The 13,098-nt window shown below is 39.9% G+C and overlaps 1 pseudogene; it reads right to left on the reverse strand.

Annotated features, from left to right (window-relative positions):
- Positions 1-2,414: 2,414 nt before the first annotated feature.
- LOC110094427 overlaps positions 2,415-13,098 on the reverse strand; it is a 12,346-nt pseudogene continuing 1,662 nt past the window's right edge.

Genomic DNA, 13,098 nt, shown 5'->3' on the forward strand with positions numbered 1-13,098 from the left:
CAAAATCACAAGCTATGGATCTTGGATTGCAACAGGTGCAAAGAAAAATCTTTAAGAAGAAGCTAAGTTAGGACATTAAGGCATCATTTGGGATAGCTTTCTATTTTGCAAAATTACTATAGAGAAAATATCTTTTTAAAGTTGTTGCTGAAACTAGCTTCTTAGAAAAAAAATTTAAAGTAGTGAAAAAGTAATGGCTAAATATAAATTATGATTGTGATTTGAAAAGTAAAATAATAAAAAAACTGTTCCAAATGAGCTTAAGTTAAAATGAAAAATGCAAACTAGTGATGTAAATAGGGGCCAAAATAGTCTCTAGAATTATTTTAGCAGGTATTGTGACATTCACTCTGACATAGGAAAGTTATAGTGAACTATCCTTGAATGAAGAAGTGTAGTCTTCTACTAGCTAATCTACCAAAAATGGTACACTAGCTAGAGTGCTTAGAGAGTGAAGTATAGGGGTTGACCCATATCAATCAAGCTCAACTATAGGCCATAAAATTAAATTAAACTAACTAAAAGTTAAGAGTCTAGAGTAAAGTGTGAGGTTGAGGCATAGCATATGTAGTTAAAGCTCTCACATTGGGTCAGATAATCAAACAAAATCTTCTACATTAACTCTCATATGAGTAGGGTATCCTTCTTTTTAAGTGGAAATATTGTATGTTCCACTGCCAAATTTGAACAAATCAATTTATTATGCATTGCATATGAAAAATGGAAAGATTCTTAAAATGAATGGATGGATCTAGTTATAATTCCCTTTCAAGCGTGATTCTAAGATCAAATGAGTTGGGCATTCATAGTCCCATTGAAATTAAGATGTACAAGTCTCATTGCGTTCACCTACACTGCACTAGATTTAGATAAAGGGTTGTATCTTATTTATACATTAAGATCTCGTTTGGGACGACTTTCTTATTGCTTCTTAAAACAACTTTTTTAGTATAAAAATTACAATTTTATACTAGAAAGCTGTTTTAAGTAGTAAGAAAGTCGCCCCAAACGAAGCATAAGTCTCCACTTAACACTAAGGTTTAGGTTCACCTCCTCAATTAATAGAAACATTTTTTATATGAAATCATAAGTCTCATATTCTTAAAATTGGATATAATTTAAAATAATCATTTCTAATCAAATGATAATGAGCTCAACATAGGATAATTTTTTTTAAGTATCGTGAGTTTTGTTGCGGCCAAATGTTCCTATTTGTCTTTATTTTTTTGGTCTTCGCATATTATTCTTTCTCAAGTTCTTTGATATACAACATATTAGCCATGCATTTAATCAAAATTGTTATTAAAAGTTAACTCTTTAAGACGTAATTAATCAATTTTAACCATGATCTAATCCAAGCTTTTTTCAAAGCCCACAAACCTTCTAACCCACCCCTCTACTTCTTCTTTGATAAGGATTTTCCATCATACATGAATGTCTAGAATTATGGCATCGTCATCTCTACAATAATAAATCGTTCTGAAAGTTCAACATACATCCTTCAGCTGGTTGAAAGGATGGAACTTAGCTCAAAGAAATTTAGTAGTTAAAAAATTCTTTAATCATATTCCTGGGAGATACCTCCTTGAATGCCCACAATCAAAGTAATATGAGAGAACAACAATGTGTCAATACCCGAACACCAGGCAGATCGACCTCATGATTGTCCAAGTGTCATCCATCTATATTATGTCTTTGAAAGGAAAAATTATTCTGTAGAGACATCAGACATCGTCTGGAGGCAAAAATCAGAGCACGCCACATCACCTCTTTACTGTATACCGCGGTTGTGTACCCTTTATGTACCGGGTGACGTTGGGCACTCTGATCGGCCTCCGAACGATACAGTGTCCGCAAAGAATAATTTCTCCTTTGAAAGACCTCTTCTTAACTCCTACGCAACACTGACCATTTTCCATCTAACAACAATAAAGTTAACACTATTCAATGATGTGAGTACTTTGTGCAATGATCTCATTAAGATTTGATTTGGAATAGCTCTCTTATTATTTTCTAATGAAATTTTTTAGTATAAAAATTGTTGGAACTAAAAAATTTTCTACTAATAAGCTGTTTTAAAAAGCAATAAGAAAACTGTCTCAAATGAAGCCTAAGTTGGAAGTGTTACGAAAACCCAATCAAATATGATGTATCCGTGTGCAAGCATGAACGTTTGTCTTCAAAAAATAAAAGCACTAGTAGTTATTGTACAAATTAAATAAATATGAAATAAATTAAAAATATTATTTTCTAGCAAATAAATTATTGCAAGGATTTTTGAACAGAAAGTAGTTAACAATTTTGTAAATAGTCCAGGTTGAAAACTCTACAAAGATAACAATCCAGCACAGGCTACAGCCAGTATACCAAGGCAAGGAGACGATAAACAAGCAAATAGTTTATTAGCAAAACAAATGAATACAACAGCATGGGAGAAAATAAAATAATACATTTCTAAGAAGTTTTAAGCCAATGATGACTCAAATTTGGGGTGATTTTCCATCAGAAATTAACTGCTAAACAGTAGAGGATGCAGCTCACAAATCAAGCTCTTCTTCCACAGGGTGAAAATAGTCATGCAAAGCCAACATCTTACTAGAGCTGTGCTTCAAGCTCCTCAATGCCTTCACAGTAGCCAGCGCCTCAGAAACAGTAGTTATTAGTGGGATCTTACAAGCCAATGCCATTCTTCTCAGTTGTCTCCCATCTACTGATCCAAAGCATCACCAGAACTAGTTATTACCATTATGTGTATGTCACCATTTGACAACATGTCACCAGCATGGGGTCTACCCTCGTGCATCTTTAGAACTCGTTCGACTGGTAAGTTCTCCAGCTCGAGCGCCTGAGCCGTCCCAGAAGTCGGAACAAGTCAAAAGCCCAGTTGAAGAAATCCATCAGCTATTGATGCAAGGTGGGGCTTTGTTAGATCATTTAAGCTGAGGAAAACTGTCTTTTTACTGCCAAGAAGGCCATCATCATCCACAGGAAGCTTCTGACCAGCTGCAATTTGTGCCTTTGCAAATGCTACATGGAAGTTGAAGTCAACTCCCATGACTTCTCCTGTGCTGCGCATCTCTGGTCCAAGAAGCACATCACAGCCTTGGAATTTTTCAAAAGGAAGAACAGCTTCCTTGATTGAAACATGCTTTCGGATCACCTCACTTGTGAATCCAATATCATATATTGTCTTTCCAGACATAACAAGAGGCATATTTTGCTAGAGGATGACCAATAGCTTTAGAAACAAAAGGAACTGTGTGGGAAGCACGAGGGTTTGCCTCGAGGAGATAGACATCACCAGATGCAGTAATGGCATACTGGCAGTTCATAAGGCCGCATACACCAAGTCTTTTTGCAAGTTTTGTAGTCTAAGAACAGATTATGTCCAAGCACTTATTCGATACAGTTTTTGTTGAAAGAGAACAAGCTGAGTCACCAGAATGAATTCCAGCTTGTTCTATGTGCTCCATGATACCACCTGTTGCGTCCAGGAGTATTCGCGGCGGTAGAAAAATAAAAGTTTAGTGTCTTAGCGTTGTACGAAAATCCGGCACGCAATAAGATAAGAGGAGGGTGCAGCATTAAAGGAGACATCAAGATTTTTACGTGAAAAACCCCTAAAAAGGGGGAAAAACCACAAGGCCTAGCCCAGTCTGAATGAATCCACTAGTATTTATAGTTGATTACAAATGAGGCCCTTCCTTGAAGGAAGGCCTTAACTTGATGTACATCTTATAGAGTACATTACATAATGGGAGTTACAAAGAATCCCAGTTAATGTGTTTGTTTGGTCTTAATGATTGTAGTCGGTGGACGACATAAGTCGAAAGGACCGTTGTCTGCGGGTGATGGAGGTCAGAAGGACTGTAGTCAGGTAGAAGTCCAATAATAAAAAAGAAATTCATCTTCGAATAGATGTCCAGCGAAAGTCCGACAACCGGTAGAAGTCCGGCGTCGGGTAGAAACTTGGCGACGAGCGGAGGTCCGGTGTCAGTTGGCTACCGAGGAGAACTTCGGCGTCACGTGGAGTTCGGGTGAAACTCCAGCGTCACTTAAAAGTCAAGAGAAATTTCGACGTCACTTGGAGGTCGAGCGAAATTCCGACGTCACTTGGAGTTCGGGTGAAACTCCAGCGTAACATGGACAGAATTCGGCATTACTTGAGCGTCGGGCAAAATTCTGGCGTCACTCGGGCGTCGGGCAGAATTCTGGCATCACTCGAGCGTCGGGCAGAATTCCGGCGGTAGTGGTGGAAGAGTTTCTTCCCTGCAATCTCTCTCTTCTTCTCTTCTTGCTTCAACCCTCTTATCATGAGAAATGAGGGGTCTATTTATAGATATTCTGAAATGTCATGGCTTGTAAATAGGTGAGAGATCAGAGGTAAATAGGGAGTGGTCAGATGGACGGGCGATATTGAATCCCTTGGTTGTGTACCGTTCATCAGACATTTGAAGGTCTTAATGAGGTCAGAATTTAGCGATCTTGGGCTCGTTGGATTCATCTCATCAAGCCGCTCGATTCGACTATAAGAACGTTATATTTGGAAACCATTTGGTAACTCAAATTATGGTTTGAACTTTCAAAATGCGCTTAGGGTGCTTGATTTAGACTCGGATTGAGTCGATTTTGGTGTCGTTGAGTTCGTATTTCTGATACGCTTAGTTTGACTGTAAGTTCACTGAAATCGAAGCTCAGGTGATCCCGAATTTAATTTTTTAAGTTTTCGGCTTGATTTTGCCTCGAGATTCGTGTCCGATCAAGATAATTTTTTGATGACATATCGGTTGCCCCACAATTTTTGTACATCAAAGCTCGAGAAGTCTGAAAATACGCATCACAAACATTGGAGAATTTTTCATGTGACTTGAAATCCTATCTTGCATGTAGGAGCCCCAAATAACTTTTAAAAGGCCAAAATTGAGTTCGGAACGTCGAAAAATGGTCTCAGGGACCCAAAAAACGTCCAATTTTGCCTTTTCAGGTCAAAAATTTGACCCAGAATGGAGTGGGAAGCCGAACCAGGCTAACCGGCTGGCCGACCGGCGGCGGCACGAACTACGCACTGGGCTCGCCGCCTGCGCCGCAGCCCTCCTGGCCCCGCGCGATAGCCTCGCCCGCGACCCATCTTCAGCTTGCCTGGGACTGCTCTATGGCCCGTCGTTGGCCCGCTGCGCCAACCAGTTCGAACCCACTCTCGGCCCGCGCCGTTTGGTGGTCGGGCGCCGGTTCGAGCCCGTCGCTAGCGGTTGCCCGAACAAACAGATGCTTGAATTTTTTTTTTGAATTGTGTGTGGCCCACATGTATTTTTTAATCTGAAAAAATGCGAAAAAAATTCAGAAAATTCTAAAAAAATTTAGAAAAAATTCCATAAAATTCCAGAAAATTCCGGAATGTTTTTTTCTTCACAAAAAATGCTATAAATAGCCCCCCCAGACCAGGGGGAAACATGCAACTTCTCATTTTCTCTTTCTGACTCTCTGACAGTTGAGGCTTTCCACTGTTTTTCAGTATGTGATTTTCACTACATGACTCAGCGGCCCTCATCTTGTACAGAAGTTAAAAATTTCCCCTCTTTTTCCTTCTTTCTCCCCTGTTTTTCTTCCTGCTCTAGAGGCTTTCCACTGTTATTCGCAGATGACTTTCCCTACTTAAATCAGCGCCCCTCTTCAGCATAGAAGAAAATTTTTTCTTCCTTCCACTATATTTTCCTTTGGCTAACTTCTTATAGTCGAGTCATTCCGTTGTTTTTCGTAGGTGACTTTCCCTACTTAAATCGGCGCCCCTCCTCTTGTGTAGAAGTTAGACTTTTTGAAATCGTTTCTTTTCTTTCTCCTATAATATTCTAACATTCTTACAGTTGAGGCATTCCCCTGTTTGTTTTAGGCGGCATCCCCTACTAAAATTCAGGGCCCCTCTCCGTGTATAGAAGTTAGAATTTTTACAACAGTTCATTTTCTTGTCTTATGGTCTTCTTTTTACATTGGAGGCATTCCACTGTCGTAAATAGGAGGCATTCTCCTATCAAGCTTCAGTGCCCCTCTCTTGTGTAGAAGGAGATTGTTTCCTCCGTATTCTTCTTCTGCGTTCTTCTTCTTACTTTGGAGGCATTCCACTGTCGTAGATAGGCAACATTCTCCTATCGAGATTTAGTGCCCCTCCCTTGTATAGAAGGAGTCGCGATGAGAAGCTATCTTCTTAAAAGAAAATCTATGATAGAAGAAGATCAATTACTGCTTGTATGTGAGGGTGATTTGAGAAGACCTAGCAGTAATAATACTCGAGAGGAGAATTAGAAGGATGAGTAAACGGGGCGAATTTCAACGCTATTTGAGCAGAAGTCTGTCGGCGATGGACGATCGAGTTGAAGCCCATTAGCAGTCAAAGACCGAGTGTAGAACTGAAGGAGAGAGTCCGAGGATGTACTGCAAGTGGCAATCGAGTGAGAAGCCAATGGTGACTGATATGAAGTGAAGGGCTGCTGGCAAATATCAGATGAAGGGTCAATGATGGTGGGAGTCCATTGGCATTTTGCTATTTCAATATGCATCCATACTGAAGTGTACTGACATAAGATATCCCTGAATTAAGGGGCCGGAGCAGTGTGATGTGTTAGTGGTATGGCGACACACATATAGTGTTAACTGAATTGAGACCTGATGAAGACCAAATTAAAATCTTTCTTTGAAGAAGAAGTTGTAGTAGATTCTTGTGTGCAATAAAGAAGAAATCATTTGAATCCACCAAGGATATTTGAATGCTTAAAAGTTTTTATTACTTGATGACAGTAGCTTGTACAATAGAAGTCAATGTACATTTTAATTTCAACTTCCAGTGAGAATAAATGTACATCTAAATCTGAATTTATTTAACTTTATTGATATTGTATATGAAGTTGAGAACTTGTTCCTTTGAGGAAGCTAAATTATTTATACGTCATTGAGATATGATTTGATATATTGCACACCATATTTTTGGAGGTATTATTAGACTGCTAAAGTCTTTATATGAGTGATGATTTTATCAATCACTTACTTTCATGAAATCTTTTTAGAGAGAATATTCACTTAGAACATTGTTTGATGATGCTGACCTCTGTAGAATAGGTTGCGAGAATCTACCAAGGATATATAACTTATCTGAGATTGTATGTCAGAGCTCTGCTCAATGACGTTAACCTATATAGAAGAGGTCGAAAGAATCTGATAAGGATGTAAGACCTATTTGAGATTGTATGTCAGAGCCCTACTCGATGATGTTAACCCGTGTGGAAGAGGTCGAGAGAATCCATCAAGGATGTAAGACCTATCCAAGGTTGTATGTCATAGCACTTTGCTCGATGACGTTAACCTGCGTGGAAGATGTCGAGAGAATCCACCAATGATGTAAGACCTATCCGAGGTTGTATGTCAGAGTGCTTTGCTCGATGACGTTAACCTGAGTGGAAGATGTCAAGAGAATCTGGCAAGGATGTAAGACCTATCCGAGGTTGTATGTCAGAGTCCTGCTCGATGACGTTAACCTATGTGGAAAAGGTCGAGAGAATCCACCAAGGATGTAAGACCTATCCAAAGTTGTATGTCAGAGCACTTTGCTCGATGAAGTTAACCTGTGTGGAAGAGATCGAGAGAATCCACCAATGATGTAATACCTATCCGAGGTTGTATGTCAGAGCACTTTGCTCGATGATGTTAACCTATGTGAAAGAGGTCGAGAGAATTCACCAACGATGTAAGACCTATCCGAGGTTGTATGTCAGAGCACATTGCTCGATGACGTTAACCTGTGTGGAAGAGGTTGAGAGAATCCACCAAGGATGTTAGACCTATCCGAGATTGTATGTCAGAGCACTTTGCTCGATGATGTTAACATGTGTGGAAGAGATCGAGAGAATCCACCAATGATTGATTTTACCTTGATTGGGAGGAGGCGAACGTCGCATGCATCCCGAATCAAATGTAAAGAATGGTCTATCTTTAGACAATTACTGCATTTTTGAGGTCAAGATTAAGTCCTTGCTCAAGGTGTAGAAGTCCAGATATGGACTGTATAAAGCTTGTAATTGATTGAAATTATCCTTGCTATTGCTGGGATTTTCCTAAAATATTATCTTGATATTGAAAGCATTAGATAATCTTTTTATCACGGATGGAGTCAAAGTTGCCCCCCAGTCCGCATCTGTTTCTTATGAAATTGATACAACAATGAGTGATATCAGAAAGTTAACTTGAATGACCTTATGATATTGGAGCAAAATTTGCCCCTCCGTTGGGAACCACGTTCCCACAGACGGCGCCAAACTGTTGCGTCCAAGAGTATTCGCATCGGTAGAGAAATAAAAGTTTAGTGCCTTAGCGTTGTACGAAAATCCAGCACGCAATCAGATAAGAGAGAAGGTGCAACATTAAAGGAAACATCAAAATTTTTACGTGAAAAACCCATAAAGACTGGGAAAAATCATGGGTCCTAGCCTAGTTTGAATGAATCCACTAGCATTTATAGTTGATTATAAATGAGACCCTTCCTTGGGGGAATGCCTTAACTTGATGTACATCTTATAAAGTACATTTCATAATGGGAGTTACAAAGAGTCCGAGTTAATGTGTTTGATTGGTCTGAATGACTGTAGTCGGTAGACGACATAAGTTGAAAGGACCGTTGTCTGCGGATGATGGAGGTCAAAAGGACTGTAGTCAGGTAGAAGTCCAATAATGAAAAGAAATCCATCTTCAGATAGATGTCTAGTGAAAGTCCGAAAACCGGTAGAAGTCCTGCATCGGGTAGAAACTTGGCGACGAGCGGAGTTCCGGCGTCAGTTGGCGGCCGAGGAGAACTTTGGCGTCACTTGGAACTCGGGTGAAACTCCAGTGTCACTTAAAGGTCAAGCGAAATTTCGGCTTCACTAGGAGGTCAAGCAAAATTCCGATGTCACTTGGAGTTCGGGTGAAACCCCGGCGTTACTTGGGCAGAATTACGGCGTCACTTGAGCGTCGGGCAGAACTTGGGCATCACTCGGGCGTCGGGCAAAATTTTGGCGTCACTCGGGTGTCAAGCAGAATTCCGGCGGTAGTCATGGAGGAGTTTCTTCCCTCCAATCTCTCTATTCTTCTCTTCTTGCTTCAACCCCCTTCTTGTGAGAAATGAAAGGTCTATTTATAAATATTCTGGAGTGGCATGACTTGTAAATAGGTGAGATATCAGGGGTAAATAGAGAGTGGTCGGATGGACGGCCGATATTGAATCCCTTGATCGTGCACCGTTCGTTAGACATTTGAAGGTCTTAATGATGTCAGAATTCAGCGATCTTGGGCTCGTTGGATTCATCTCGTCGAGCTGCTCGATTTGATTATAAGAACGTCATATTTGGAAACCATTTGATTACTCAAATTATGGTTTGAACTTTCAAAATGCGCTTTGGGTGCTTGATTTGGACTCATTTGGGCTCGGATTGAGTCGATTTTGGTGTCGTTGAGTTCGTATTTCTGAGGCCCTTAGTTTAACTATAAGTTCGCTGAAATCGAAATTCAGGTGATCCCGAATTTAATTTTTTAAGTTTTCAACTTGATTTTGCCTCGAGATTCATGCCCGATCAAGATAGTTTTTTGATGACATATCACCACCAATTACTACATTCCCCTCAGAATCTGCCATTGCATCCACGTCAATCTCTGTAGCATCTGAAAGATACTTATCTATCTGTACAGGGCGCTCGGGATCAACTTCAACTGCAGTCTCAAGATACTTGAGCAGATTCTCATCAGTATAAACAATTTCCATAGCCCTTCCACCTAATACATACGATGGTCGGACTACAAAAGGGTACCCTATATTGGAGGCAACTGACAAGGCATCGGCCTCGTTCTTTGCTATCCCACCTTTTGGTTGCTCTATTTGAAGCTCGTTCAGAATTGCGTTAAATCTCTCTCTATCCTCAGCTGCATCAATCGAATCAGGTGAAGTTCCAACACTCTTACTCGACTAGTTCCAATAGCAGACATCAATTTCTTTTCTTCCAGATACTGCTGTATGGGGACTGCAAGCTTCAGAGGTGTCTGACCCCCAAACTGCACAATTATTCCATCAGGCCATTCTATCTCGAGAACATTTACCACATCTTCAATTGTCAGAGGTTCAAAATACAAGCGATCACTTGTGTCATAATCTGTGGACACGGTCTCCGGATTCGAGTTCATCATGATTGTTTCATATCCATGCTGAAACAAAATCATAATAATAATATTCATGAACACATGACTACCTGAAAATATTTATTTCATGTATCAATAGTTTACTGCCATAATCAGGACGCATGGGATAGGCAAACAAAAAGAATTTGGTGAACTTGGAAATTCAAGATCATAGAAAAAGTATTAAAGAATAGGTATGCTAAAAATTTAAAAAAAGCATGGGTAAAATATTGAAAAAAAAACATTCTTTAGACACAGGAGGAGATCACAACAGTTCATGAAAATTCATGAGTTAAACAAGTAAAGTCCTCAAATTTATGTGCAATAAGCAACAGAAGCATGAACCATGGTAAAAAACATGAAAATCGATAAGCATTCAAAGGAATCAAAACCTGATGAAGAGCAAATGATGCATGACAGCAGCAGTAATCAAATTCTATTCCCTGTCCAATCCGGTTTGGTCCACCACCCAAGATCAAAACCTTCTTCATTTTAGTAGGAGCAGATTCACACTCAAAATCATATGAAGAGTACATGTAAGGCGTATTTGCCTCAAACTCAGCAGCACAAGTATCAACCCTCTTATATGCTGGGATCACACCGGAAGAGATGCGTTTTGTTCGAACCTCTTTCTCAGTTGTATTCATAGCATATGCAATTTGTTTGTCACCGAACCCCCTTCTTTTCACTTCATACAGATCATCCTTTGTCAGCTGATCTAAACTTATAGTCTGAAGAAAATTTTCCACTTGTACTAATTCTTTGAGCTGGGACAGGAACCACTTGTCAATAAAGCTGAGATCATGTATTTCATCCACTTTCATTCCTTTCTTCATGGCTGCATAGATCGCATGAATGCGATCAGGGTTAGGAACTCGCAGTCTGTACTTCAATTGCTCCCAGTCCCAATCAAGTTCCTTGATATGTGCACAACCCCAGCCAGCATAACTACATTCCAAAGATCGAACAGCCTTTTGGAAGGATTCTTGGAATGTCCTTCCCAATGCCATTGCCTCACCAACAGATTTCATTTGGGTGGTCAATATTGGCTGAGAACCAGGGAATTTCTCAAAGGCGAATCGTGGAATCTGTAACATTTGTGCAAACAAAAAAATGATGATAAATTATGGTTAACATAAATTCAACAAGGAAATATTTCGCAAGGAAGCATAGCTATTTTCCATGAAAGTATATGATTTCAATCATAAAAAAAAAACTCGAACCAAGACCCCTCTTAATTGGAACATAAGCTCTCAACCAACAAGCCAAGATGAGCTTTTAGGTTCTCTATTTCACAGAAAATCGACAGCCTTGACATCTCCCCATTTAGAGGAAATCATGGGAATTAGGCCATCTCACCATGCTAATTGATCATGTATGGTAGGTGTCGGAAGCACCGGGCCGTACATCTTTCATCATGCACGCATGCACACACGCATGCACGCACACATGCATGTATGCGCGTAGGTGAAGCCAGTGGAGGTTCGATGAGGTGAAGCTTGCGACTTTGCTATGAGATGAAGATCGTCCTGCTTGTAGTAGGATCAGTTGAAGGTGTGGAGTTGCTTGCAAAGGCTGCAGGTGTCAGGTAAGAGATCGGACCGGTACAGGAGCTTTAGAAGAGTTGGTCGTTTTGGAGGTTTGGGAAGTTTCAGATCTATAGGTAAGGGGGACGGGTTGGTGCGTATCTAATGGAACATGTCGGATGGATGGGAGGCTTGAAATCGAGTGGAGGAAGAGGAGGCATCAGCTTCAGTCAGACTCGACCTGGGTGTTGACGTCGGACAAAAGAATGGAAGATGGCATGCTAGAATTGGAATCGGGCAGCAGGTTGGGACAAGTCGGAAAGTAGCGACAGAGATTTGGCTGGGGGATCGGAAGGAGATGCGATTGGCTTGGGTTGGAAGTAGAGAGTGTAAGAATGGAGGAAAGAGCATTTGGGTTTCAATCTCTCGGTATTTAATGACATATTGTAGGCCACAACTCGAGCAAGATTCCTGCATGCGAGAAGATGGGCGACTGCCCGTTGTTCAGACGACGCCGACTAGCAGACTTGCGACAGGATCTTGCATGATTTTAATCAGGTTATCGGCATGGAACATGATTCGCAGAGGCAGTAATGATTTTAGTTTTTTTCTTCATTCATTTTTTGTTTGTTTCCCTTTTTTTATCTGATGTGGAGGTCAACACAAATGTAAGAAAATTAATAAGATGTCTTATTGAGACCTACAATGTTTTATGATGCAAATATTGGTCATTAAAAAACAATGACGACGACGACAACAAACAACGACGACGACGATAACAACAACAACAACAAACAAGCCTTGATCCCACTATGTGGGGGGCAGCTAGATGAATACATTTCTTCATTGTGTCCTCTTAAGAGTCACATTCTCATCTAAATATAATAAAGAAAGATCATTTCTAATATTTTATAACAATCTTTTTAGGTCTATCTCTACCTTCTGAACAATAAGACAAATTTAATGCATCACTTTGCTAACCGGGTTCATCAGAAGGTCACTATTTTATGTGTCCAAACCATCTCTAAGGCGAATCTCTCTTAATCTTCTCTTACACTTAAAGCTACTCCAACCTTTTCATTTATATGCTCATTTTGTATATTTTCTCTTAAGGGTAAAAACTCATCCACCTAAGATCCTCATCTCTGCAACAAGTTAACTTAATTATTATGCTTCTTTTTATGGTGAACATTCTTGCACCATAAAGCATTGCAGGTTTCACTACATCTTATAGAATTTTTCCTTAAGTTTGAGAGGACTTTTCTATCCCTTAAGTTGGTCGTTAAAAAGAGAAGTATAAAATTAAATGGTGCAGAGATGAGGTGTTTAGGTGAATGAGTGACTTTAGTCTTAGATACACAACACAAAACGAGTTTCTACGTGA

This window comes from Dendrobium catenatum, unplaced genomic scaffold, assembly GCF_001605985.2.
Source record: "Dendrobium catenatum unplaced genomic scaffold, ASM160598v2 fragScaff_scaffold_670, whole genome shotgun sequence".
Classification (NCBI taxonomy): domain Eukaryota; kingdom Viridiplantae; phylum Streptophyta; class Magnoliopsida; order Asparagales; family Orchidaceae; genus Dendrobium; species Dendrobium catenatum.